Genomic DNA, 26398 nt, shown 5'->3' with positions numbered 1-26398 from the left:
TGCAGGTAAATTCTTGATCTTAAATTTAGGCAGCTGATCGCAGGCGTAGACTCCTTGAAACAGTTTCCGTGAGCCGGCCAGGGCATTCATGATGTGGTTGAGCTCTCTGGTGTTCATTTTAATAATAATCATACATAACGTTTCTCCTCTGATTCACCTCAATAATGTTGTCAAACACAGCATACACGACCATATTTACAGTGCGTGGTAGAGGCTGCTTGAAACGCATCTCCAAACGCATATTGCCCGTCTTCATCAGTGAAAAATGTTGTCCACACTCTTCATCAGGGGTCAGGTTGAAACCGTACAGGGTGTAACCGCTGCAGTATTCCCGGCGATCGATCAGCAGAGTTTGATCCTTGAGATGGCGACCCGTAGCCAGTACTAGACTGTAATATTCACGAACCGCATTGCCGTTTTCAAAGTCAGGTTGAAAAGGTCTGGATGGAACCTGCACACCATCGACGTACAACGCTATAAATTCCGCGTTATAATGTTTAAAGTTAAAGGGGTTCTTGTTGTAAACCCCGGTAAATGCATCATTATCCACGAGACCTATAATAACCTGTTTTGGGAGCTGTCCTAGAAACAGATTTTCCTGGTTCATCACCCGTGTCCCTGCGGGGATACTGTGGACTTTCATGTAGACTCTTTCGATCGGGTACTTGGCGTTTGCCGTCATTAACGCCTGCGTGTGTCCTAGTTTAACCGCCGGGGAGACGGACACTTTTTTCACAAACTGCGAGGCCGATAATATGGTCAGTATATATTTTTCAGTATCAGGTGTCATCAGACAAAAAGCACTTTTACTACGGATCATTTTAATTTTAATGTCTACCCCGTTGAGCATGAGTTTTTCTTGGAAAAATATGTCTGCATGGATATGCCCCATTAGCTCAAAGGTCCTCCCTTCTGTTGAAGAGGCCGTTCTTTTTTGCAAACCCTTATTGAGTCCCTCTGGATCCTTGTCGTCCATAGCTTCCGGGATGTCTTTGAAGAAAAGGCCGGGGCTGAACTGTTTGCTCAGGGTCTCCTCACTATAATTAAGGATACACTCCATCATGGCTCTATAGGGGTAAGTATTGCTGCTTTGACTAATGAGCCGATCTCCCAGGGTCACATCCACCTGTGAAAACATGGTGGCCACCGGGTAATTGATGACCCCAGCGTTGGCCGTCTTCTCGATTGCATCGCCATCCTCATCAGTCACTTTACAGTTCATTAAAATAAATGTGTTATTCAAATCAATATAATCCTCGCCATTGCCAGCTATAAAAAACTCCAGAGGGGCCGTGTCTGAAATTTCCACGATATGTTGGAGAATGAGAGATTCTTCGTTTTTTGTTAGCCACGGATCTTCGTCGCCCACTGGTGGACACATGCTGATTCTTCTTTTACCCCCCTCCTCGCCATTACCATGAGACCCGAACCCTCCTGATGCTCATGGCTAGCTGCCCGGTTCATAACATTGGTGAACACGTCACTAACAATATTTTTAGCCGCTGATTTCAAGTGGGGTCTGGCTATAGCAAAGCCTCTCTTAAGCAGGGGTACGGCCATTCTAAAGAGACCACGAAAGAGTCCTCCTAGACCGGCGCCATACATTGTGGGGGCTCCTACAATACCGGGCAAGCCGTTCCCGGCTTGCATCTTGTAATAATCCACATAGGCGCTAGGATCTACATAACCCCTCGAGGTAGCCATTTTAATAATGTACACACTGTTTCAGGGGTCTAAAATGTAGTTTGACATTAACTTTACCGAAGCGGAAGGGTACGTTGATATTCTGATCCGATTTTACTTCGATCGTGATGTTGTCAAAGTGGATCTTTGAGACTGCTACGTAGTGTGGTTTGTCATAAGTAATTGTGACCATGTCATTGCTTTTACCTTTAATAAGTACATTTCTCAAAAGGGGGACATAACTATCCCCAACCCTCTGGTGGGTTATGATATCCGTATACACATAAAGAGTGTAAAAGCCGCCCCACCACTTCTGAGAACCTGCTCTCTGTGTCAGAATAGAACCCTAATATACGCCCCAGTTGGCCGCTGGTTTGAATGCTAATACCTGGTTTTGACACCTTGTACACTCTGTTTTTAATAGGGTTGTAATATAGCTTGATGTTGGGGGTGCCTTCTGAGAACTGTTTATGAATCTCATCTAATATTTTATCCACATTGTCATAATAACCTCCTTGTATCGTGAATGTCCATTGATTTTAACATCATCAAAAATGGCGAAGGTGGCATCCTTATCTTGTAAAACAGCCCAAGTGTAAGGATACTGTATTTCCGCCAACCCCACTTCCCATGACCCCCTTAGATCTATAGATTTTCCAAATTGTACCGTGTAACTGGATATTTCATTTTTAGGGTATATATCGAGAGAGGCGTTACTGGGTAGAGTCACGTAGAAGCCTCCTGATTCCATCTTGAGTACCGAAAGTAATGCCCCCATCACACCCGCGGGCATGTTGTTATAAGGATTGAATATCGCAAACCTGTTGTTCCGGGACCCAACTATTGAACTTTTCAGGCCGTCCAAGCCATTTCACCAACACATATTTTTTCCGGTTCTGGGTTTTTTCAGCTAATATCTTTTCAACTCTGTATACACTGTCTTTACCCACAATCATTTTTTGTAACTCGGCTTCGTAAAACGTTCCTTCTATATCCTCCCCGTCATAGTCTTTTAACCGGTACACGGGGGGGTCTCTAGCCAACTGTTCGGTAACTGTAAAATATTCGTCAGAAAATGTTTGTTCATAACCTTTGGCAAAAGTACTCCTTAGCTTTGAAACGCGAACCACATCACCGATGTTGAACTTATAAGTAGTTTTTCCCTTCTTAATAAACGGTCCGTATAATTCTATATAGACCTTAAAAGAATTACTTTGATCAACATCTATAGGCTTCATTTTAATACTGGTGTGATACCCTTGGTTGTAAGCATCGATAAAATCCTGAACTTTATCAAAATACTTGAACGTGTTGACCGCTGTAAAATATCTCCAGATTTTGGTCTTTATGGTGCGGTTAAACCTCTCCAATACCGATGCCTTAAGCTCATTACCGGTGGTGAAATGATATATTTTGTGTCTCTTCAGTAGATTCTGAAATTCTCTGTTGAGAAACTCTTTTCCTTTATCAGTCTGCAGTTTTTTAGGACATCGACCCTGGGACAATATATCCTCAAAGGCCCTTGTCACCGCCCGACCTGTTTTATTATGTAGAATGCGAGCCCAGGCATATTTTGATAACACATCGATACACATCAACATCAATTTGTGACCATTATTATGTTTTGATAAATTTGACATATCGACTAGATCCATTTGCCATTGTGAGTCTATGTCAGTTGCATATACGCGGTTTCTTTTAAAGTTAATCCTGAGAGGTTTATGTAAGGTATAGGCGTCTTGTTCCCGTAACCATTCTGAAACAACCACATCATTAACCTTCACTCCGGCCTCAGCGAATCCTCTTTGAAAACCCTTCTTACCCGCCAAACCCCCAATCTTGGCTGGGTTGTAGTATAGTTCCTGCATTTGGGGAGCTTGCCGAGTCATTCTGTCAAATAACCACACAGACCCACACTATGCGCAAAGTTTTTATACAAGGTTTTTTATTCAACTTCAGGAGAGCAGATACCCCTTTTTACACATTTGAGAAAAGTATAACATACACAACAATTTTTTCTACGGTCCAGACAAAAAGAAATCAGATGATTGGTTACTTGATCTATATCAACAAATATACCTGTTTCTTTATCTTGTAGGCACACACCTCAGTTACATATGTAAATAAAACAACAATATGACCTATTTTAAAAGTAAACAGAGGTGTATTAAACATGCTCAGTAAAAGGTCATTCAGATGTTGATGAAATGGCCTAATATCATTCTTGGCCCCCTTGAGCGCTTCATCCCAGTGTTCGTACCCTCCGGTCTTTGTTACAGCAGCCATTAACTTTTCCAGGTTTGAAAGTTGATCCTCATCGATGGTTAAATCTGTAGAGAAAAGGCTCGCTATGGCTACTTTTCTGTCAAGCACATGGTGTAATAGCGCTCTCAGGTTAGCTGCATGGTTAGCTGTTGATGACAGAACCAGTTGCAGAAGCAGTCCAGAACATTCCCCATGTTCAAAGTCCCTTAGTTCAGGTCAGAGTCTGAATCAGTGGCGTAGATGTCGAATTCTTCGTCGCTGCCCCCAGCTTTAACTTCTTTACGGAAGAAATAAGCTTTTAGCTTGCCAGCGGTTTTTCTACTCGGCTCATCCAGGTCATTGAGCAGCTGCCCAAGTTTCTCTGTTATAAACGGCTCCTTTTTCAGCTCCAGCAAAATCTCATCTATGATTTTCTGGACTTGTCCCGCAGTGACATGTATGTGGGAGTAAGACAGCGCCTTGATTAGTGCCGGTTTCAGCCACGGTTTGTTCAGTCTTCTGTAAAACACGTTGAAATAGAACAGGAAATAGTAACGGTCTGGTTCAAACAAACAATTGTGTCTCAACTGACTGGGGTGATTCACTTCACACCCCCGACAGACTTCTTTCAGAGCTCGGTCGATGAGAGCACTCAGAATATACACCAGGGTGCTTTTAACTACTCTGCTTACTTGGTCACATACCCCGGGCATAAATCCTGCGTATTCATCACGCCCCCGGGACAGTCCGATGCTCATTGGGTCGCCTGGTGGTTTGTGGGGTGTTTCTACATCCATTGGACTGACCCCCTCCTGAGACGCACAGACGGTAGACAGTTCGGCAAAATCGAGGCCCTCCATGAGCTCCAGAGGCTGGGGATCCCCGAGACTCATTTGGACATCTATCGCACCGCATGTTGTTTCGTCCTGAGGGACCGGGGTCTGAGGTCTTGGAGGGTAACCGCAGTCAGAGGGTTCCGGAGTATATACAAAATCTGGGGAATAGAACCAGGGGTGATCCCGGGTTTGATGAGGCCTGTAGAGCCTGTCGACGTCCGCAGCTTTCGGGTAAGACATTCTCTTTAATTTTAAACCATGAATGAATTGTTGCGCCTTTTATCCTATCTCTTCACTACGTCACGACACACCGCCCTCTTAGAAGAGAGTAGCCCCTGAGCCGTCAGACGGCGTCAAACATAATTTCAGTAACCTGTTTTTCTGGATCCTCCACACCCCCTTCAATAGGGTTTGTAATCAGGGTACTGCTAAACAAAACCTTACGATCTGTAGTTAGAGATAGACTCTTCACCACTCTACCATAGTTCTGCAAGCTTTCCCATTCACCACCTTTCAAAACCCTGAGTCGGAGACTCCATTTTGCATTCTCTTGGACCCTCTTGCAAGCCTTCTAGAGTCTTATCCACAAGCCCCAGATCTCTCCAGGCCATCACCTTCAACCAGTCCTCATAAGAGTATTCAATTACCGTCTCAAAAGATTCCAACGTACCCTCCTTCTCTCCCAAAGCAAAAAGCTCCACTCCAACATAGCTGGGATCCCTTTTAAAGCGGTAACCCCGTCGAGCCCCCCAGAACAACACCCAGGAGCGTTCAATCTTTAAATTGGTGAGTACAGGAACCCTTGCCCGGGATTGTTTCTTGCGGGGTTTCATGTTGATGTCGCTGGACATGTTGAAGAAGCGGGATGTTTCTGATGCTGAGAATTAAAGAGGTATTGCCTAAAAGCAGCGCGGGTTCTTAAATAGAGAGGAGAGTTTCGGGGCATTACCTTCAGAGGGGTGGGGGTATTTATGGGTGGCCTTGTTGTTCAGGGTTTTATGGGTGTACACTTTCTGACGGATATGACGTAGGAATAATTAAGGAAATAACTCTACCTAAAATCACGCCCCCCAATTACGACGTAGGAATATTAATAAGCTTAGGGCATACATCATAACAAAATAGGCCGCGCCCAAAAAACCCTACTATCTACTCTTATGTAGTTGAAGGCGCAGTATAGCTCTGATAGTCTGGTGGTGACGGAAGACCACCAGCCGTTTGAACAAGCCATTCAGCATCACCTTGTTGGGCTAAGTGCAGGCACTGTCAGAGCGCAGGGCGACCTGCCTTTGAAAGAGTTTCCTAAGTGTCCCGAAATCGGTGCACTCAGAGCGTCCGTCCGTCGACAGGTTGAAATTGTAAACGCGGGTGTAGCCACTTTTAATTAAAATCTGATGATGATGATGATGATGATGCTGTTCTTGCTGTTGTTCTTGTTGTTCTTGTTGTCGTCGTGGTCGCTGTCATTATTATTGTTAAAGTAAAGCAGTAGATAGATTTGTTGCTACCGTAAGGTGTAGAAGGCACAATAGCTCTGTGATTGTCTGATGGTGGCACAAGACAAGCAGCAGCTGTTTGAACAAGCCATTGAGCATCACCTTGTTGGGGTAATTGTAAGTCTTGTCACAGCTCAGGGCGTTCTTCCTTTGAAAGAGTTTCCAAAGTGTCCTGATGTGCCCTTGAGCAATGCAAAATAGGTCAGTGAAAATAGAAACCTTTATCTCACAGGCTGGCCCACGGGAAACGCCTGTGTGCGTTTTACCAGCCGGCTTCGATAGGAGTTATTCGAAACACCAGGACGGGTCGTTTTCCGTAGTGTAGTGGCTATCACGTTCGCCTCACACGCGAAAGGTCCCCGGTTCGAAACCGGGCGGAAACAACCCGTGGTGCACGCGTGCCAGTGCCGTGTTACCCGTCCCCCATCTCTCTGCCCCAAGGGTGGCTGTAGTTTTCTCTTCCTCGGAGTGGCAAGAAATCCTGACCTTGAGAACAAACGATGTAAGAAGGGTAGCTTTGCGAGGCGCTGCAACTGACACTTTTAAAATCGATACATGTTGTTGCTGTTACAATACGACCGTAGCAGGATCGGCGACATTGCTGTTACTCTTATGTAGTTGAAGGCGCAAAATAGCTCTGATAGTCTGGTGGTGACGGAAGACCACCAGCCGTTTGAACAAGCCATTCAGCATCACCTTGTTGGGCTAAGTGCAGGCACTGTCTGATCGCAGGGCGTCCTGCCTTTGAAAGAGTTTCCGAAGTATCCCGAAATCGGTGCACTCAGAGCGTCCGTCCGTCGACAGGATGAAATTGTAAACGCTGGTGTAGCCACTTTTAATTAAAATCTGATGATGATGATGATGATGATGTTGTTGTTCTTGTTGATGTTGTTGTTCTTGTTGTTGTTCTTGTTGTCGTCGTGGTCGCCGTCATTATTATTGTTAAAGTAAAGCAGTAGTTAGATTTGTTGCTACCGTAAGGTGTAGAAGGCACAATAGCTCTGATAGTCTGGTGGTGAAGGAAGACCACCAGCCGTTTGAACATGCCATTCAGCATCACCTTGTTGGGCTAAGTGCAGGCACTGTCAGAGCGCAGGGCGTCCTGCCTTTGAAAGAGTTTCCAAAGTGTCCTGATGTGCCCTTGAGCAATGCAAAATAGGTCAGTGAAAATAGAAACCTTTATCTCACAGGCTGGCCCACGGGAAACGCTTGTGCGCGTTTTACCAGCCTGCTTCGATGGGAGCCATTCGAAACGCCAGGACGGGTCGGTTTTACCAGCAGTCTCCAACGGTAACCGTTCTAAGCAAGAGGTGACGGTGTCAGTTTCCGAAGTGTAGCGGTTATCACGTTCTCCTAACGCACGAAAGGTCCCCGGTTTGAAACCGGGCGGAAAGAGCCTGCTGTGGGCCGGCCCTTTTCGTCCTGCTTGCCCTCGTGGTTCCCCGGAGGCGGTAGGTGGCTTTTCTTCATTGGAGTTTCCGAAATTGGTGGACTCAGAGCGTCCGTCCGTCGACAGGTTGAAATTGTAAATGCTGGTGTAGCCACTTTTAATTAAAATCTGATGATGATGTTATTGTTCTTGTTGTTGTTGTTGTTGTTCTTGTTTTTCTTTTTGTCGTCGAGGTCGCCGTCATTATTATTGTTAAAGTAAAGCTACCGTAAGGTGTAGAAGGCACAATAGCTCTGTGATTGTCTGATGGTGGCACAAGATGAGCAGCAGCTGTTTGAACAAGCCCGTGAGCATCACCTTGTTGGGGTAAGTCTAAGTCTTGTCATAGCTCAGGGCGTTCTTCCTTTGAAAGAGTTTCCAAAGTGTCCTGATGTGTCCTTGAGCAATGCAAAATAGGTCAGTGAAAATAGAAACCTTTATCTCACAGGCTGGCCCACGGGAAACGCCTGTGCGCGTTTTACCAGCCGGCTTCGATGGGAGCCATTCGAAACACCAGGACAGGTCGGTTTCCGTAGTGTAGTGGCTATCACGTTCGCCTCACACGCGACAGGTCCCTGGTTCGAAACCGGGCGGAAACAACCCGCAGTGCACGCGTGCTAGTGCTTTGTTATCTGTCCCTGTAACGCGGCCGGCCATCGTTTTCTCTTCCTCGGAGTGTCAAGAAATCCTGACCTTGAGAACAAACGATCACAGAAGGGTAGCTTTGCGAGGCGCTGGAACTGACAGTTTTAAAATCGATACATGTTGTTGCTGTTACAATACGACCGTAGCAGGATCGGCGACATTGCTGTTACTCTTATGAGTAGATAGTAGGGTTTTATGGGCGCGGCCTATTTTGTTATGACGTATGCCCTAAGCTTATTAATATTCCTACGTCATAATTGGGGGGCGTGATTTTAGGTAGAGTTATTTCCTTAATTATTCCTACGTCATATCCGTCAGAAAGTGTACACCCATAAAACCCTGAACAACAAGGCCGCCCATAACCTGTTGTTCTTGTTGTTCTTGTTGGTCAACTGTAGAGTGTGAATGGGTCGGCTCTTCCTGTAGTGTTTGGGGGTCTTTTTAAAATATACATGTAATGGTTTAGTAAATCTAAACCGTTATAAGATCAACAAGTTCTGTTGTCTGTAATGGTCCCAGGTCTTAACAATGCCAGTTTTGAATAGTGCGTTTATCATATTCACACTGTCTCTGTGTGTCTCTCTCTCTCTCTCGCCCAATCATTTTATAAGATCAACAAGTTCTGTTGTCTGTTATGATCCCAGGTCCTAACAATGCCTGTTTTGCATAGGGTACTTATGTTATCCACACTGTATCTGGCTCTGTCTCTCCCCTCAAATTTAATAAAAAATAAAATTAAAAAAGAGGGTGTGTGTGTGGGTGTTTGTGTGTATAGGTTAATTGTTTTAAAAAAAAAAAAAAAAAAGCTGTGGTTATATTTTATCTCTCACATAATGTGTTCAGTCGTTTTACTTAAATACATTCTAGGGTCTTAAAGCTCATAAGAGTTAGACTTAAGATAAGGATATGCTTTTAAGGTATTTTAGCAGTCTCAATCCCTGATGATAAGGAATCGTTTAAAAAATAAAAACAACTGATCACTCAATGCTAAATAGATCACAACACTCAAGGCTAAATCACTCACACCATGGGTGGCGGGGGTGGGCTCAGACAACAGTACGTATGGCATGTGGTATCAAAACATTCAGAATACTTTTAACCTATATAATTTATAAGCTTTGTAAAATAAACCCAAATATCTCTTTTGCGGGGATAAACGCTGTTCTGAGTAGTTTGTGACTTGTATAATACAAAACAAAGCATCGCTATTAAAAAAAAAAAAAAATCACTGTAAAAGCGCTAGTTATTTTAGATCTTTATAGTTATTTTCTTCGCTCAGGTTGTTTTTTAGCGCTTATAAAGGCCTGAAATATTCTTAGTGGTTTGTTGACTATAGGTCATGATGCTTAAAAATATTTTTTTGAGAGACCTAAAGGTTCTAATAAAAGTTTAGAGTAGAGAGGAAGAGATCGTCTCCATCTTGGTTTCTATTTGAAATTTGATGCAGTGTCATTTTATTGGTTGGTTTTGATATGTTAATTGGTAACAGGGCGGCACAAAGGCCAGACCAGAACAATGCCTTACAAGCAGATCCGGCATGTGGCCATCAGTATAAGTATGAAGGTCTGGTCTTCAGCTCGACAGACTCATACTGACCTTTCGATTTAAGACTAAAGATCAACAATGTCGACTTCGATTTAAACGAGTTTTTAGGCAAGTCTTCAGATTATTTTCATTGACTCAGAGCGTGTTGTGTGCATGTATTGTAAATAAGGCTATAACATCTGTTTTAAGTTCTGTAAAATTATTTTTCAGCCAGTCAACAGGAGTTAATTCCCAACGCTGAGGAGATCATCTGGAACAACGACGGTAAGATTTTTGTGTTTAAGCTCATGGGTTCTTATGTATGGGTGTGTGTGGTTTTGAAGCGGCTCATTAGAGTTATGAAAACGTTTTAATATATATTAATGCCGGTCTCTTTAATTACACAGAAACTATCGAAAGGCCTGTGATTAATGTCTCGACCAAGAGAAGTAGTTGTCCCTAGACAGGCTGTCTGCCGACCGGGTAAGAACTAAACCCCTGTTTGTTTGTATAACGTTTCTGTAAGATGTTTGAGTCCAGTTTTGTTAATTTTAAAAAAATTATCCTGTCTAACAGTATTAAGAAACGTGGTTCGAGACAACGAAAGGCCTTCCACATCGAGGGCTTGTTTCGTTTTACCTTCGAGAACCGTAACCTTTCAAGAATCTGAAAGGCCGTCAGCCCCGGTATCTGATAGCTGTGAGTATATGTCTGCAGCCTGTAAGAGGTAAAAGCTTTTTATAAAGCGGTGTGGTTAAAGGTTAAACATGTCTCTTACCTTCACAGCGGTGCAAAAAGCTAAACCAGCCGAAAAACATAAGAAACGATTATTCTGTGGAGGTAAGTAAGATCTTTCAAACTTTAATGTTTTTAAAAGGGCTTTGTTTGCCCGTTGAGGGCTAATATTTAAGCGATGGGTGACTGTTTCCTGTAGGGCGGGGGGTTCTGGGAAAGATCTTTAGAAGTCCGGACAGGTCTATGCTTGTTTCTGGGGAACGTGTTTAGAAATGACCGATTGCCGTACCGTCTGGTTAGGAAGTAAAGCCGTCCGAAAGGGTTTAGTAAGTTGTTTGGCTTATCTCCCGCTATTATACTTCTGTTTTAAAGTGGTTGTAGGAAAAGGCTTGAAGGTGTTCATTGTATTTAATATTTAAACAGATTGTGAAAACGTTTGTGAAACAGGAAGTCCCGGGATCAGGAAGCGTTTACACTTGGAAGGTTCGTTTAAAAATGAAATGTTGTTGTGTGTGTGTGTGTTTTATTAACAATATTACAGTTTTTAAAGAAACATTTAAGAAACAGTTTATTTACAGCGGCTTCTCTGTTTTACATTTATTATCAAGTCCTAATAAATATATTGTCTGTAAATAATAAGGCGTTGTAGTGAATGTCTAAGGCTATTTTCAAAGGTCTAAAAAAGCTAAAGGTTTTGAATGTCCTGGACATGTTGTTTTAAGTTTGATTTCTGTCGCCGTTTAAAGATGTAAATGTAATGTATATTTTTATTCTTCCCAAGACTCTTGGGATAGTCATTCTGTGGATGAGCTATTGAGGACAATTACCCCGTCTAAGTGGGATCAAACATCTTCCCCGGTGAGATCACCGAGAGGATCCCCCACGGTGGTCTTGGAGACCCCCCAACATCTACTCAGGCCACAGCCTTCTGGGGGTAATTCAACACCCCAGATTTAGCCCGCCGCATTGTCGGGCGGAACAAATACAGGCATCCAACAACCTCAGGGGTCGCCGTCAGTCAGGGCTGACACACCACCCAACGACGGCCTGGTTTCAACATCGTCCCCCCAGACCCGTTTCTTGGCTACAGAAACGCGGAACAGTACCCCGCGCTTGGCCAGGGTGTTACCGCAAAGGCCTTCTTGGTCTCCGTCCATGAGTATACGCTCGCTCCCTGCCTCCTTCGACCGAGATTTACCGGAGCGACCATCCTTTGAAGCTGAGCCAGGCCACCAGCCCCCGGAGCTACTTCCTGAAGGTCGGCATGAGTTGCTACATACTTTGTTACAAAATCAAAGACTTGTGTTAGTGGGGCAAAACCTGGTGATAGAGAGCCAAAACACCCTTATTAATACCCTTACTAACGAATTGTACCGTATTTAATGTTTTAATTGACACAAAACGCCTTACTATTGTGGGTTGTTGGAAAAATAAAAAATAAATTAAAAAATGTCCTGACTTGGTAAAAGAACTCACAAACTAAAGGATTATGAACAAGCTAGGGCCCCAAAAAGACCTTCCCGAGAGAACATCCCCGGCCCTGTTGTGAACTCCTCTGATGTCCCAATGAACCTGGAACTATTACAAATGATAAATGATTTAAATAACCCCCAATTACCACTGATAGAATGTGAATTAACAGACTTACCGGTGAACCCCGACCTGTTACAGATGGTCAATGATCTAAATAACCACCTCCCACCGGTAGCGCTTATAGAGGTTCACCCCCTAGTTCACCCCGATTTGTTTGAAATGGTGGAGGCTTTGGAGGAGCTACCCCGACCAAATTCTGCCCCTATTATAAATGATTTGAGACAATTAGAACACAGGATGGCGGCAGAAGCAGCCATCACTATAGAGGAGGGTCTTGACATTAACCGGTTGGATATCTTTGAAGGACTTTTACAGGCTTTAAATGAGCCTCCTCAAAAAGGGGGTTTTGTAGATGTCAGCAGTGGGGGTGTTCGGAATGTGGAGGGTTCTGAGACTGATAAGGCTGTGGAGGACATGCTCTGTGAGAATGTAGGGGGTGAAGGCTTTGTTCAAAATGATGATGTGTCCAAGAGTACCAGTGATCCCGTGATTATAGATAGACCGGCCTATAACAATTTTGAAATGATTCAGCGTTTTAATTTTGCAGAACTTTTAAATTGTGACAATTATGCAGAAATATTTGTCAACATACACGAGGCCTTGCAGAAAATGCTTGAACAGGTTGCTGAAAGGGTCAGACCTCGAGATGTTGTACAGTTAGAACTCAGAGGGGATGATTTGTTTAGCAACCTATCTGTAATGCTGAGTGGAGATAATTTAGATGTCTGGCTAAAATCGAAGCGTTATTGCAAAGTAACGCAGCCATCTTAGCTGATGAAAGTCTGTCTCTGGTAATGAATGTGGTTCGTAACCCTGAGGGTGGGGCGCTTAGAAGACTGTCGAAATGCTTGAAGAACGACATAATTAGGACCAAGCTCAGGCAATTAGTGGTGAGTTCCAGTGGGGACAATAAGCTCTGTTTTGCTTACAGTTTAATAAAACTACTCACCCCCGACATGCCTGAACCCCAAGCTCTGCAAGAGGCTTTAATGCTTCATCAGAGGGCCGGCTTAAACTCTCAACAGATGGTTGCCTTTTCAGACATCACCAAGTTTGAGGAGTTGTTGTCTTTAAAAATTGTTTTGTGGTACCGTTGTGAGGTAAAGGAAGTATTTGTGAAATTTCAGATACATCCTGAAACCCATACACAGACACTGTTTCTCTTCCTAAGTGATAGTCATTACTTTGGAATAAAGAGTTTGACGGCTTTTTTGGGTTGTTCGTATGTTTGTCATTGGTGTTATAAGGCCTTCAATGATAAGCTTAAGCACCGCTGTGACGGTTACTGTAACGTCTGTTTCAATCCGCAATGTCGTAAGGGTTTGGCCCCTACCATCCGATGTAAAGATTGCTTAAGGATTTGTCTCTCAGCGTTCTGTTTTTCCGAGCATAAGGTACAGAGGGCCGCTGCTGAGGGGGTTAAAAAACGGAGTTATTGTGATCAAACTAAATATTGCCCGCAGTGTTGCCTCCAGTACCGTTTTCATGAGGTTAAACCACACAAATGTCTGGAGCCGAGATGCAGGATCTGTAATGCTGATTTAACCCCGGGGTCCGAACACCAGTGCTTTATTCAGCCGGTTAAAAAGGAGCCGCCGCACAACCGGTATGTCTTTTTTGCTTTTGAATGCCGGCAAGAAAACGGGGTCCACGTTGCTAATTATATACACTGTATTGACATGTTGGATCGTGAGTGGTCAGCTAGCGGTGAGAGTTGTGTCAGGGATTTCTTTACGCGGTATCGCGGTCCAAAATACCTCAATTACACATTTATTGCCCACAATGCTAAGGGTTATGATTCTTACATTTTGATGAAGTATCTGGTGGAAAATGGGGTGACCCCAAAAATAATAGCTCAGGGTAGCAAGATCATGTGTTTCACCGACGAAGCTTTCAACTAACGTTACATAGACTCGTTAAATTTCCTCCCCATGAAATTGAGCGCTTTGCCTAAGGCTCTGGGTTTTGAGGCTCAGAAGAAAGGTTGGTTCTGCCATTTTTTTAATACTAAGGACACTCAAAATTATCGAGGGTCCTACCCGCCCGCCTCTTATTATGGGGTTGATACTATGATGTCTCATGAGAGGGAGGAATTCTTTAAATGGTACAATACGGTTAAGGGAGGTGTTTTTGATTTCCGAGAAGAGATGGCCGCTTATTGTAAAAATGATGTGGTGATCCTTAAAGAATCCTGTGTGCGTTTCCGCGCCGAGGTTATCAACACATCGGGTCTCGACCCTTTGCAAAGTGTGACCATAGCGTCTCTCTGCATGAAAATGTATCGGTCCAATTTCTTGCAGAAAAACACTATAGCGGTCACCACTTCTGACAACTATCGTGCTAGACAAAAGAACTTTTCGACTGTCTCCATACAGTGGCTGGAATACCTGAGTGCCCGGGATAACATCTTCATCAGACATGCTTTAAATCAAGGGGAAGTCAAAATGGGGCCTTATGACTTAGACGGTTTTAGCGACGTGTCCGGGCGGCGTACCGCTTATGAGTTTGCAGGTTGTATTTACCATGGCTGTCCTCAGTGCTTCGACCCAAACACCTTTAACCCCGTAACACAAAAACTCTGCGGTGATATGTACTATGATTTCCAGGAACGAATTGAAACTTTAAAAAACACCTATGGTTTGAACGTGCTGGTGATTTGGAAACACGAGTGGACGACCCTGAAGCAACAGGAAGCGGGGGTACAACGGTTTATGGAAACCTTGGACTTTCCTGAACGTCTAGAGCCCCGGGATGCGTTATTTGGGGGTCGTACCAACGCCCTCTGTTTACATTATGAGGTAAAGGAGGGTGAGAGAGTAGATTACTATGATTTCACCAGTCTGTACCCTTATGTCAACAAGACCAAAATGTACCCGGTGGGGTGTCCAACCATTGTTTATCGTGACTTTCTCGAAATCGGACATTACTTTGGTTTGATCAAAGTCACCATGTACCCTCCTCGCGAGCTGTTCTTACCCGTGTTGCCTTACAGGTGTTCGGGAAAATTGATGTTCCCTCTGTGTAGAACGTGTGTGGAAACTGAAAATCAAACTACCTCTTGTCTGCACAGTGATGAAGAGAGAGCGCTGACGGGTGTCTGGTGTAGCATTGAGCTTGACAAGGCGGTGGAGAAAGGTTACAGTTGGTAAGGTGAATGAGGTTTGGCATTTTTCTGAAAAATCTGATACTCTTTTTGCTGATTACATTATGACCCATCTGATAGGGAAACAGGAGGCATCGGGCTATCCCTCATGGTGTGTTGACTCCGCGGCCAAAGAGCGATACGTTCAGCAATATTTTGAAAAGGAAGGGATCCGTCTAGAGCCGGGGAACATAACTGTAAACCCCGCCAAGAGACAAATGTCCAAACTGATTTTAAACAGTCTGTGGGGTAAGTTTGGGGAAAGAAATTACCGTCTAAACACAACCTTGATTAAAACCCCTGAACTGTTCATAGAATTTATGTTTTCCAAACAACATGCAGTATCACACTTTCAATTCTTAAATGACCACGTGGCACAGGTCCAGTGGAGGGCCCCTAAAGATTTCCCCACCAAACAGGGGAACGTTAATGTTTTCATAGCGGTTTTTACCACGGCTTACGCCCGGCTTGAACTGAACAACTTAATGGATCAGTTGCAGTAACGCACGCTCTATCATGATACTGACTCTGTAATCTTTGTCACCAGGCCAGGGGATTGGGTCCCTCCCCTCGGGGACTACCTTGGGGAGTTAACGAGCGAACTAGATCCTCAGGACCACATAGTGGAGTTTGTTTCAGGGGGTCCTAAGACTTACGCATACAGAACGGCTGCGGGTAAGACCTGTATGAAAGTTAAGGGTTTCACTCTGAACCATTGTAACAACAAGCTCATTAACATCAAGTCTCTGACGACCCTGGTAGAAAGTTATGTAACGAGAAAGACGCGCCTCCTCGTGAGATTATTACAGCCGGAAATCAGATCTATCGCAATAAAAAGGGGTACACGTTGGAAAATAGATCACTAAACAAACGGTTCAGAGTGGTGTACAATAAAAGAGTGTTGAAGACTGATTATACCACTCTGCCTTATGGATATTAGCGGTGGTTTTGATAACAGACTTCAACACCCTTTCTCCTGTATTATAGCCGGTCCCTCCAATTCGGGGCAGAGCTATCTTATAAAGAACATCATAGAAGATGTGGACGCAACCGTGTCCCAAGCTCTTGACAACATAGTGTGGTGTTACTCTTGCTGGCAACCTCTCTACGATGATTTGGCTTCGAAAAAAAATAATCTGAAATTTGTGCAAGGTCTCCCCGCCTCGTTGTGTGGTGATGACTTGTTCCCGCCCGGTCAAACTAACCTAGTGATCCTTGATGACCTGATGGAGCAGGCCGGTGACAACAGTGAAGTGGAAAAAGCTTTCACAAAGTACACTCATCATAGGAATTAAAGTATTATTTATTTAGTTCAAAATCTATTTTTTCAAGGTAAAAAAAGCCGCACTATTAATTTATATGCCAATTATATAATTCTTTTTAAAAACCCCAGAGATAAACTACAGGTCACCGTCTTGGCTCGTCAAATGTACCCTAACCAGACCAAGTTCTCTTTGGAGGCATTTGAGGATGCCACCAAAAAACCCTACGGGTACTTGATTGCGGACTTAAAAGCACAAACCCCAGAAGACTTTCGCCTCAGAACAGGTTTGTGCCCGCCCGATTGGCCGGCAGTGTATGTGCTAAAGAAAAGGAAATAAATAAGAATGTCTGTTCGGATTGAAAGAAATCTGCCGCTTTTGCAAATGTTATTTGAGAGGAGCCCGCGCCATAGGAAAGCTGTGCTGGCAGGGGCCCCCTCGGATTTGATCGAGACCCTGTGTGAAATAGCTTTTAACATCTTACGCGGTAATATACCCCTAACCCCTTCTCAACATTCTAAACTCAAAAAACAAAAAGCGGTTATCAAGATCATCGCTAATAAGAAGTATTCTATTAAAAGAAAAAGAAAGAAGATTAATCAAACCGGGGGTTTTATAGGACCGCTGTTGAGCATAGCCGTGCCTTTCCTAACCAGTCTTCTAGCTTCCAGAGTGGGTTAATAATGGAATATGCTCAGAAAATGTTTTTGATCCCTCAGGAGCAGCTTGAGAAACTGAGAAAAAATGTTGTCGGGCCAGAGCCCATTAGACAAACGGCCGAAAACAACCTGGACTCTGAAATGAAAGCTATACAGGCCAGGGCCGATTTAAATCAGTATTCCAAAGCCCAGTTGTATACCAACACGTTACAGCGCTACCTCCGTCTGGTTAGACAGGGTGAAAAAGATCAAAACATTTTAACTTTAACCATGGCCTCTCAAGAAAATGGTTCTGGGGCTGATGCGGGGGGTACGGTTGATAAAGATGTTGCGGTGACCGAACCTGTTGAGAGTTCAGAGGGAGATGTTGTAACGGATGTTTTGAGAAACATGCCGGCCAGAAGCAAAAGACATGCAGAATATATCCTGCACAAAATGGTTCAGAAACCGCGGGTAACGGCTTGGAATGAACAGGGTGAATTTGTTTTTAAAGGACAACTGATCAAAGGTTCACACATGTTTGATTTGTTGAAGAGTGTCACTAGCACTAATAAGGTACCCGATAGTCGCCGACCTGTAGGCTGGAATGCTTTCCTACAGGCGATGGCCTGTCTGAACATGCCCCAATCAACAGTTCCTAACCAGGAAACGCGACAAAAAATCCGTCTGTGTAAAGAGGTGGAGCCTGATCTGACTCCGATATCTCATTACTCTGACCGTGCTGAGCGACCATCCTCAGGATCTATCCATCGTTGGGAAGCTTATTAATCTCATGTTTTTATTTGTCTCCCCTGTAAATAATGACCCGACAAACATTTTTTTATTTTTATTTTTTATTTTTCAAATGTTGTACATTTATTTATACCATAACCCCTGCTTTGTATAAGAATTGTGTTGAATAAAAACAAAACTAATGATTCAAAGGCTGTTTTCATTATTTTTTCACCTTAACACGCATGACATCTTTTAAAATCCTCACAAGAACACCCCATCTGTATACACGGCTGGCTAGGGTCGTAAGTCATTGTGTTATAAGGGGGGATCCACAGTGTCCTGACAAACTCTGCCACTTTTTTATCATTTTGGCCTAAATCCTCACTGTACAAGGCCATAATATCGGGGTATGACCTTCCTTTAGATCTATGATATAAGAAAAACACACAGTGTTGACCACAAGTGAAGGTCTGAAGACTTTGTACTTGACGACCGCTGTAAATGGTTTCTTGACAGTTGTTGAGCAGAAAGTTATTGATCTTCCGAGGGAAAGGTCTGAAATCCGGGGGGTTTGCATAGGAATCAAAAAATTCACCACGGTGGTCCTCCCTTAGATAAATAGCCAGCCAATGTTCTCCGGGCATATTTTTAGGGTGTGTGTTGATTATGTACATTGCAGGTAAATTCTTGACCTTAAATTTAGTCAGCTGATCGCAGGTGTAGACTCCTTGAAACAGTTTCCGTGTGCTGGCCAGGGCATTCATGATGTGGTTGAGCTCTCTGGTGTTCATTTTAATAATAATCATACATAACGTTTCTCCTCTGATTCACCTCAATAATGTTGTCAAACACTGCATACACGACCATATTAACAGTGCGTGGTAGAGGCTGCTTGAAACGCATCTCCAAACGCATATTGCCCGTCTTCATCAGTGAAAAATGTTGCCCACACTCTTCGTCAGGGGTCAGGTTGAAACCGTACAGGGTGTAACCGCTGCAGTATTCCCGGCGATCGATCAGCAGAGTTTGATCCTTGAGATGGCGACCCGTAGCCAGTACTAGACTGTCATATTCACGAACCGCATTGCCGATTTCAAAGTCAGGTTGAAAAGGTCTGGATGGAACCTGCACACCATCGACGTACAACGCTATAAATTCCGCGTTATAATGTTTAAAGTTAAAGGGGTTCTTGTTGTAAACCCCGGTAAATGCATCATTATCTTCGAGACCTATAATAACCTGTTTTGGGAGCTGTCCTAGAAACAGATTTTCCTGGTTCATCACCCGTGTCCCTGCGGGGATACTGTGGACTTTCATATAGACTCTTTCAATCGGGTACTTGGCGTTTGCCGTCATTAACGCCTGCGCGTGTCCTAGTTTAACCGCCGGGGAGACGGACACTTTTTTCACAAACAGCGAGGCCGATAATATGGTCAGTTTATATTTTTCAGTATCAGGGGTCATCAGACAAAAAGCACTTTTACTACGGATCATTTTAATTTTAATGTCTACCCCGTTGAGCATGAGTTTTTCTTGGAAAAATATGTCTGCATGGATATGCCCCATTAGCTCAAAGGTCCTCCCTTCTGTTGAAAAGGCCATTCTTTTTTGCAAACCCTTATTGAGTCCCTCTGGATCCTTGTCGTCCATAGCTTCCGGGATGTCTTTGAAGAAAAGGCCGGGGCTGAACTGTTTGCTTAGGGTCTCCTCACTATAATTAAGTATACACTCCATCATGGCTCTATAGGGGTAAGTATTGCTGCTTTGACTAATGAGCCGATCTCCCAGGGTCACATCCACCTGTGAAAACATGGTGGCCACCGGGTAATTGATGACCCCAGCGTTGGTCGTCTTCTCGATTGCATCGCCATCCTCATCAGTCACTTTACAGTTCATTAAAATAAATGTGTTATTCAAATCAATATAATCCTCGCCATAGCCAGCTATAAAAAACTCCAGAGGGGCCGTGTCTGAAATTGCAGAAAGAGGGGGAATCTCTACATATATGCTCTTATCTATACTCGTTTGAGTCTATGGAACTGTAAACAGATCCAGTTCTGATTTGACGCATTCTTCCGATAGACTGTGGACAAAAGACATGTTTAAAAGATGTATCCTGAGGCTCTATTTTTCTTTCTTTGAGACTTTCTTTTTGCAGGTTTTTTCTTGTGCTGCTTCCTTCTCCGAGTGTTTCCACGATATGTTGGAGAATGAGAGATTCTTCGTTTTTTGTTAGCCACGGATCTTTGTCGCGCCCTGGTGGACACATGCTGTTTCTTCTTTTACCCCCCCTCCTCGCCATTACCATGAGACCCGAACCCTCCTGATGCTCATGGCTAGCTGCCCAGTTCATAACATTGGTGAACACGTCACTAACAATATTTTTAGCCGCTGATTTCAAGTGGGGTCTGGCTATAGCAAAGCCTCTCTTAAGCAGGGGTATGGCCATTCTAAAGAGACCACGAAAGAGTCCTCCTCGACCGGCGCCATACATTGTGGGGGCTCCTACAATACCGGGCAAGCCGTTCCATCTTGCATCTTGTAATAATCCACATAGGCGCTAGGATCTACATAACCCCTCGAGGTAGCCATTTTAATAATGTACACACTGTTTCAGGGGTCGAAAATGTAGTTTGACATTAACTTTACCGAAGCGGAAGGGTACGTTGATATTCTGATCCGATTTTACTTCGATCGTGATGTTGTCAAAGTGGGTCTTTGAGACTGGTACGTAGTGTGGTTTGTCATAAGTAATTGTGACCATGTCATTGCTTTTACCTTTAATAAGTACATTTCTCAAAAGGGGGACATAACTATCCCCAACCCTCTGGTGGGTTATGATATCCGTATACACATAAAGAGTGTAAAAGCCGCCCCACCACTTCTGAGAACCTGCTCTCTGTGTCAGAATAGAACCCAAATATACGCCCCAGTTGGCCGCTGGTTTGAATGCTAATACCTGGTTTTGACACCTTGTACACTCTGTTTTTAATAGGGTTGTAATATAGCTTGATGTTGGGGGTGCCTTTTGTGAACTGTTTATGCATCTCATCTAATATTTTATCCACATTGTCATAATAACCTCCTTGTATCGTGAATGTCCATTGACTCTTTTTAACATCATCAAAAATGGCGAAGGTGGCATTCGTATCTTGTAAAACAGCCCAAGTGTAAGGATACTGTATTTCCGCTAACCCCACTTCCCACGACCCCCTTAGATCTATAGATTTTCCAAATTGTACCGTGTAACTGGATATTTCATTTTTAGGATATATATCGAGAGAGGCATTACTGGGTAGAGTCACGTAGAAGCCTCCTGATTCCATCTTGAGAATCGAAAGTAATGCCCCCAACACACCCGCGGGCATGTTGTTATAAGGATTGAATATCGCAAACCTGTTGTTCCGGGACCCAACTATTGAACTTTTCAGGCCATCCAAGCCATTTCATCAACACATATTTTTTCCGGTTCTGGGTTTTTTCAGCTAATATCTTTTCAACTCTGTATACACTGTCTTTACCCACAATAATTTTTTGTAACTCGGCTTCGTAAAACGTTCCTTCTATATCCTCCCTGTCATAGTCTTTTAACCGGTACACGGGGGGGTCTCTAGCCAACTGTTCGGTAACTGTAAAATATTCGTCAGAAAATGTTTGTTCATAACCTTTGGCAAAAGTACTCCTTAGCTTTGAAACGCGAACCACATCACCGATGTTGAACTAATAAGTAGTTTTTCCCTTCTTAATAAATGGTCCGTATAATTTTTTATAGACCTTAAAAGAATTACTTTGATCAACATCTAAAGGCTTCATTTTAATACTGGTGTGATACCCTTGGTTGTAAGCATCGATAAAATCCTGAACTTTATCAAAATACTTGAACGTGTTGACCGCTGTAAAATATCTCCACATTTTGGTCTTTATGGTGCGGTTAAACCTCTCCACTACCGATGCCCTAAGCTCATTACCGGTGGTGAAATGATGTATTTTGTGTCTCTTCAGTAGATTCTGAAATTCTCTGTTGAGAAACTCTTTTCCTTTATCAGTCTGCAGTTTTTTAGGACATCGACCCTGGGACAATATATCCTCAAAGGCCCTTGTCACCGCCCGACCTGTTTTATTATGTAGAATGCGAGCCCAGGCATATTTTGATAACACATCGATACACATCAACATCAATTTGTGACCATTGTTATGTTTTGATAAATTTGACATATCGACTAGATCCATTTGCCATTGTGAATCTATGTCAGTTGCATATACGCGGTTTCTTTTAAAGTTAATCCTGAGAGGTTTATGTAAGGTATAGGCGTCTTGTTCCCGTAACCATTCTGAAACAACCACATCATTAACCTTCACTCCGGCCTCAGCGAGTCCTCTTTGAAAACCCTTCTTACCCGCCAAACCCCCAATCTTGGCTGGGTTGTAGTATAGTTCCTGCATTTGGGGAGCTTGCCGAGTCATTCTGTCAAATAACCACACAGACCCACACTATGCGCAAAGTTTTTATACAAGGTTTTTTATTCAACTTCAGGAGAGCAGATACCCCTTTTTAGACATTTGAGAAAAGTATAACATACACAACAATTTTTTCTACGGTCCAGACAAAAAGAAATCAGATGATTGGTTACTTGATCTATATCAACAAATATACCTGTTTCTTTATCTTGTAGGCACACACCTCAGTTACATATGTAAATAAAACAACAATATGACCTATTTTAAAAGTAAACAGAGGTGTATTAAACATGCTCAGTAAAAGGTCATACAGATGTTGATGAAATGGCCTAATATCATTCTTGGCCCCCTTGAGCCCTTCATCCAAGTGTTCGTACCCCCCGGTCTTTGTTACAGCAGCCATTAACTTTTCCAGGTTTGAAAGTTGATCCTCATCGATGGTTAAATCTGTAGAGATAAGGCTCGCGTTGCCTACTTTTCTGTCAAGCACATGGTGTAATAGCGCTCTCAGGTTAGCTGCAGAGTGTTGATGACAGAACCAGTTGCAGAAGCAGTCCAGAACATTCCCCATGTTCAAAGTCCCTTAGTTCAGGTCAGAGTCTGAATCAGTGGCGTAGATGTCGAATTCTTCGTCGCTGCCCCCAGCTTTAACTTCTTTACGGAAGAAATAAGCTTTTAGCTTGCCAGCGGTTTTTCTACTCGGCTCATCCAGGTCATTGAGCAGCTGCCCAAGTTTCTCTATTATAAACGGCTCCTTTTTCAGCTCCAGCAAAATCTCATCTATGATTTTCTGGACTTGTCCCACAGTGACATGTATGTGGGAGTAAGAGAGCGCCTTGATTAGTGCCGGTTTCAGCCACGGTTTGTTCAGTCTTCTGTAAAACACGTTGAAATAGAACAGGAAATAGTAACGGTCTGGTTCAAACAAACAACTGTGTCTCAACTGACTGGGGTGATTCACTTCACACCCCCGACAGACTTCTTTCAGAGCTCGGTCGATGAGAGCACTCAGAATATACACCAGGGTGCTTTTAACCACTCTGCTTACTTGGTCACATACCCCGGGCAAAAATCCTGCGTCTTCATCACGCCCCCGGGACAGTCCGATGCTCATTGGGTCGCCTGGTGGTTTGTGGGGTGTTTCTCCATCCATTGGACTGACCCCCTCCTGAGACACACAGACGGTAGACAGTTCGGCAAAATCGAGGCCCTCCATGAGCTCCAGAGGCTGGGGATCCCCGAGACTCATTTGGACATCCATCGCACCGCATGTTGTTTCGTCCTGAGGGACCGGGGTCTGAGGTCTTGGAGAGTAACCACAGTCAAAGGGTTCCAGAGTGTATACAAAATATGGGGAATAGAACCAGGGGTGATCCCGGGTTTGAAGAGGCCTGTAGAGCCTGTCGACGTCCGCAGCTTTCGGGTAAGACATTCTCTTTAATTTTAAACCATGAATGAATTGTTGCACCTTTTATCCTATCTCTTCACTACGTCACGACACACCGCCCTCTTAGAAGAGAGTAGCCCCTGAGCCGTCAGACCCCCCTCCAAAACCCCACACGTCGTCTGTCGTAGTTCTGCAAGCTTTCCCATTCACACCTTTCAAAACCCTGAGTCGGAGACTCCATTTCGCATTCTCTTGGACCCTCTTGCAAGCCTTCTAGAGTCTTATCCACAAGCCCCAGATCTCTCCAGGCCATCACCTTCAACCAGTCCTCATAAGAGTATTCAATTACCGTCTCAAAAGGTTCCAACGTACCCTCCTTCTCTCCCAAAGCAAGAAGCTCCACTCCAACATAGCTGGGATCCCTTTTAAAGCGGTAACCCCGTCGAGCCCCCCAGAACAACACCCAGGAGCGTTCAATCTTCAAATTGGTGAGTACAGGAACCCTTGCCCGGGATTGTTTCTTGCGGGGTTTCATGTTGATGTCGCTGGACATGTTGAAGAAGCGGGATGTTTCAGAAGCTGAGAATTAAAGAGGTATTGCCTAATAGAAGCGCGGGTTCTTAAATAGAGAGGAGAGTTTCGGGGCGTTGCCTTCAGAGGGGTGGGGGTATTTATGGGTGGCCTTGTTGTTCAGGGTTTTATGGGTGCACACTTTCTGACGGATATGACGTAGGAATAATTAAGGAAATAACTCTACCTAAAATCACGCCCCCCAATTATGACGTAGGAATATTAATAAGCTTAGGGCATACGTCATAACAAAATAGGCCGCGCCCAAAAAACCCTACTATCTACTCTTATGTAGTTGAAGGCGCAGTATAGCTCTCATAGTCTGGTGGTGACGGAAGACCACCAGCCGTTTGAACAAGCCATTCAGCATCACCTTGTTGGGTTAAGTGCAGGCACTGTCAGAGCGCAGGGCGTCCTGCCTTTGAAAGAGTTTCCGAAGTGTCCTGATGTGCCCTTTAGCAATGCCAAACAGGTCTGTGAAAATGGCATCCTTTCGCGGCACTTCAGACGCCATCTCACAGTCTAGCCGACCTGAAACGCCTGAGCCCGTTTTACCAGCAGGCTCCAACGGTAACCGTTTGAAGCAAGAGGCGGCGTTGTCAGTTTCCGTAGTGTAGCGGTTATCACATTCGCCTAACGCGCGAAAGGTCCCCGGTTCGAGACCGGGCGGAAACAGCCTGCTTTGGGCCGGCCCTTTTCGTCCTGCTTGCCCTCGTGGTTCCCCGCAGGCGGTGGGTGGCTTTTCTTCATTGGAGTGCCCGAAATCGGTGCTCTCAGAGCGTCCGTCCGTCGACAGGTTGAAATTGTAAACGCTGGTGTAGCCACTTTTAATTAAAATCTGATGATGATGATGATGATGATGTTGTTGTTGTTGTTGTTCTTGTTGTTCTTGTTGTCGTCGTAGTCGCCGTCATTATTATTGTTAAAGTAAAGCAGTAGTTAGATTTGTTGCTACCGTAAGGTGTAGAAGGCACAATAGCTCTGATAGTCTGGTGGTGAAGGAAGACCACCAGACGTTTGAACAAGCCATTCAGCATCACCTTGTTGGGCTAAGTGCAGGCACTGTCAGAGCGCAGGGCGTCCTGCCTTTGAAAGAGTATCCTAAGTGTCCCGAAATCGGTGCACTCAGAGCGTCCGTCCGTCGACAGGTTGAAATTGTAAACGCTGGTGTAGCCACTTTTAATTAAAATATGATGATGATGATGATGATGTTGTTGTTCTTGTTCTTGTTGTTGTTGTTGTTCTTGTTTTTCTTGTTGTCGTCGTGGTCGCCGTCATTATTATTGTTAAAGTAAAGCAGTAGTTAGATTTGTTGCTACCGTAAGGTGTAGAAGGCACAATAGCTTTGTGATTGTCTGATGGTGGCACAAGACGAGCAGCAGCTGTTTGAACAAGCCATTGAGCATCACCTTGTTAGGGTAAGTGTAAGTCTTGTCATAGCTCAGGGCGTTCTTCCTTTGAAAGAGTTTCCAAAGTGTCCTGATGTGCCCTTTAGCAATGCAAAATAGGTCAGTGAAAATAGAAACCTTTATCTCACAGGCTGGCCCACGGGAAACCCCTGTGCGCGTTTTACCAGCCGGCTTCGATGGGAGCCATTTGAAACACCAGGACGGGTCGGTTTCCGTAGTGTAGTGGCTATCACGTTCGCCTCACACGCGAAAGGTCCCTGGTTCGAAACCGGGCGGAAACAACCCGCGGTGCACGCGTGCCAGTGCCGTGTTACCCGTCGCCATCTCTCTGCCCCAAGGCCGGCCGTCGTTTTCTCTTCCTCGGAGTGGCAAGAAATCCTGACCTTGAGAACAAACAATCGCAGAAGGGTAGCTTTGCGAGGCACTGGAACTGACACTTTTAAAATCGATACATGTTGTTGCTGTTACAATACGACCGTAGCAGGATCGGCGACATTGCTGTTACTCTTATGTAGTTGAAGGCGCAGTATAGCTCTGATAGTCTGGTGGTGACGGAAGACCACCAGCCGTTTGAACAAGCCATTCAGCATCACCTTGTAGGGCTAAACGCAG

General features: G+C 44.2%; 4 non-coding genes across 4 annotated transcripts; all 4 read left to right on the top strand.

Moving 5' to 3' along the window:
• Window positions 1-6568: 6568 nt before the first annotated feature.
• Window positions 6569-6642, top strand: trnav-cac (transfer RNA valine (anticodon CAC)). The gene has a single exon. It is a non-coding gene; the product is annotated as a tRNA-Val (tRNA).
• Window positions 6643-8214: 1572 nt separating this feature from the next.
• trnav-cac (transfer RNA valine (anticodon CAC)) lies at window positions 8215-8287 on the top strand. Its single transcript has one exon. It is a non-coding gene; the product is annotated as a tRNA-Val (tRNA).
• Window positions 8288-24979: 16692 nt separating this feature from the next.
• Window positions 24980-25052, top strand: trnav-aac (transfer RNA valine (anticodon AAC)). Its single transcript has one exon. It is a non-coding gene; the product is annotated as a tRNA-Val (tRNA).
• Window positions 25053-25994: 942 nt separating this feature from the next.
• Window positions 25995-26067, top strand: trnav-cac (transfer RNA valine (anticodon CAC)). Its single transcript has one exon. It is a non-coding gene; the product is annotated as a tRNA-Val (tRNA).
• The last annotated feature ends 331 nt before the right edge of the window (window positions 26068-26398 follow it).

This window comes from Amia ocellicauda (assembly GCF_036373705.1).
Source record: "Amia ocellicauda isolate fAmiCal2 chromosome 11 unlocalized genomic scaffold, fAmiCal2.hap1 SUPER_11_unloc_2, whole genome shotgun sequence".
Lineage (NCBI taxonomy): Eukaryota > Metazoa > Chordata > Actinopteri > Amiiformes > Amiidae > Amia > Amia ocellicauda.
This window is presented reverse-complemented; position numbering and strand designations above follow the sequence as displayed.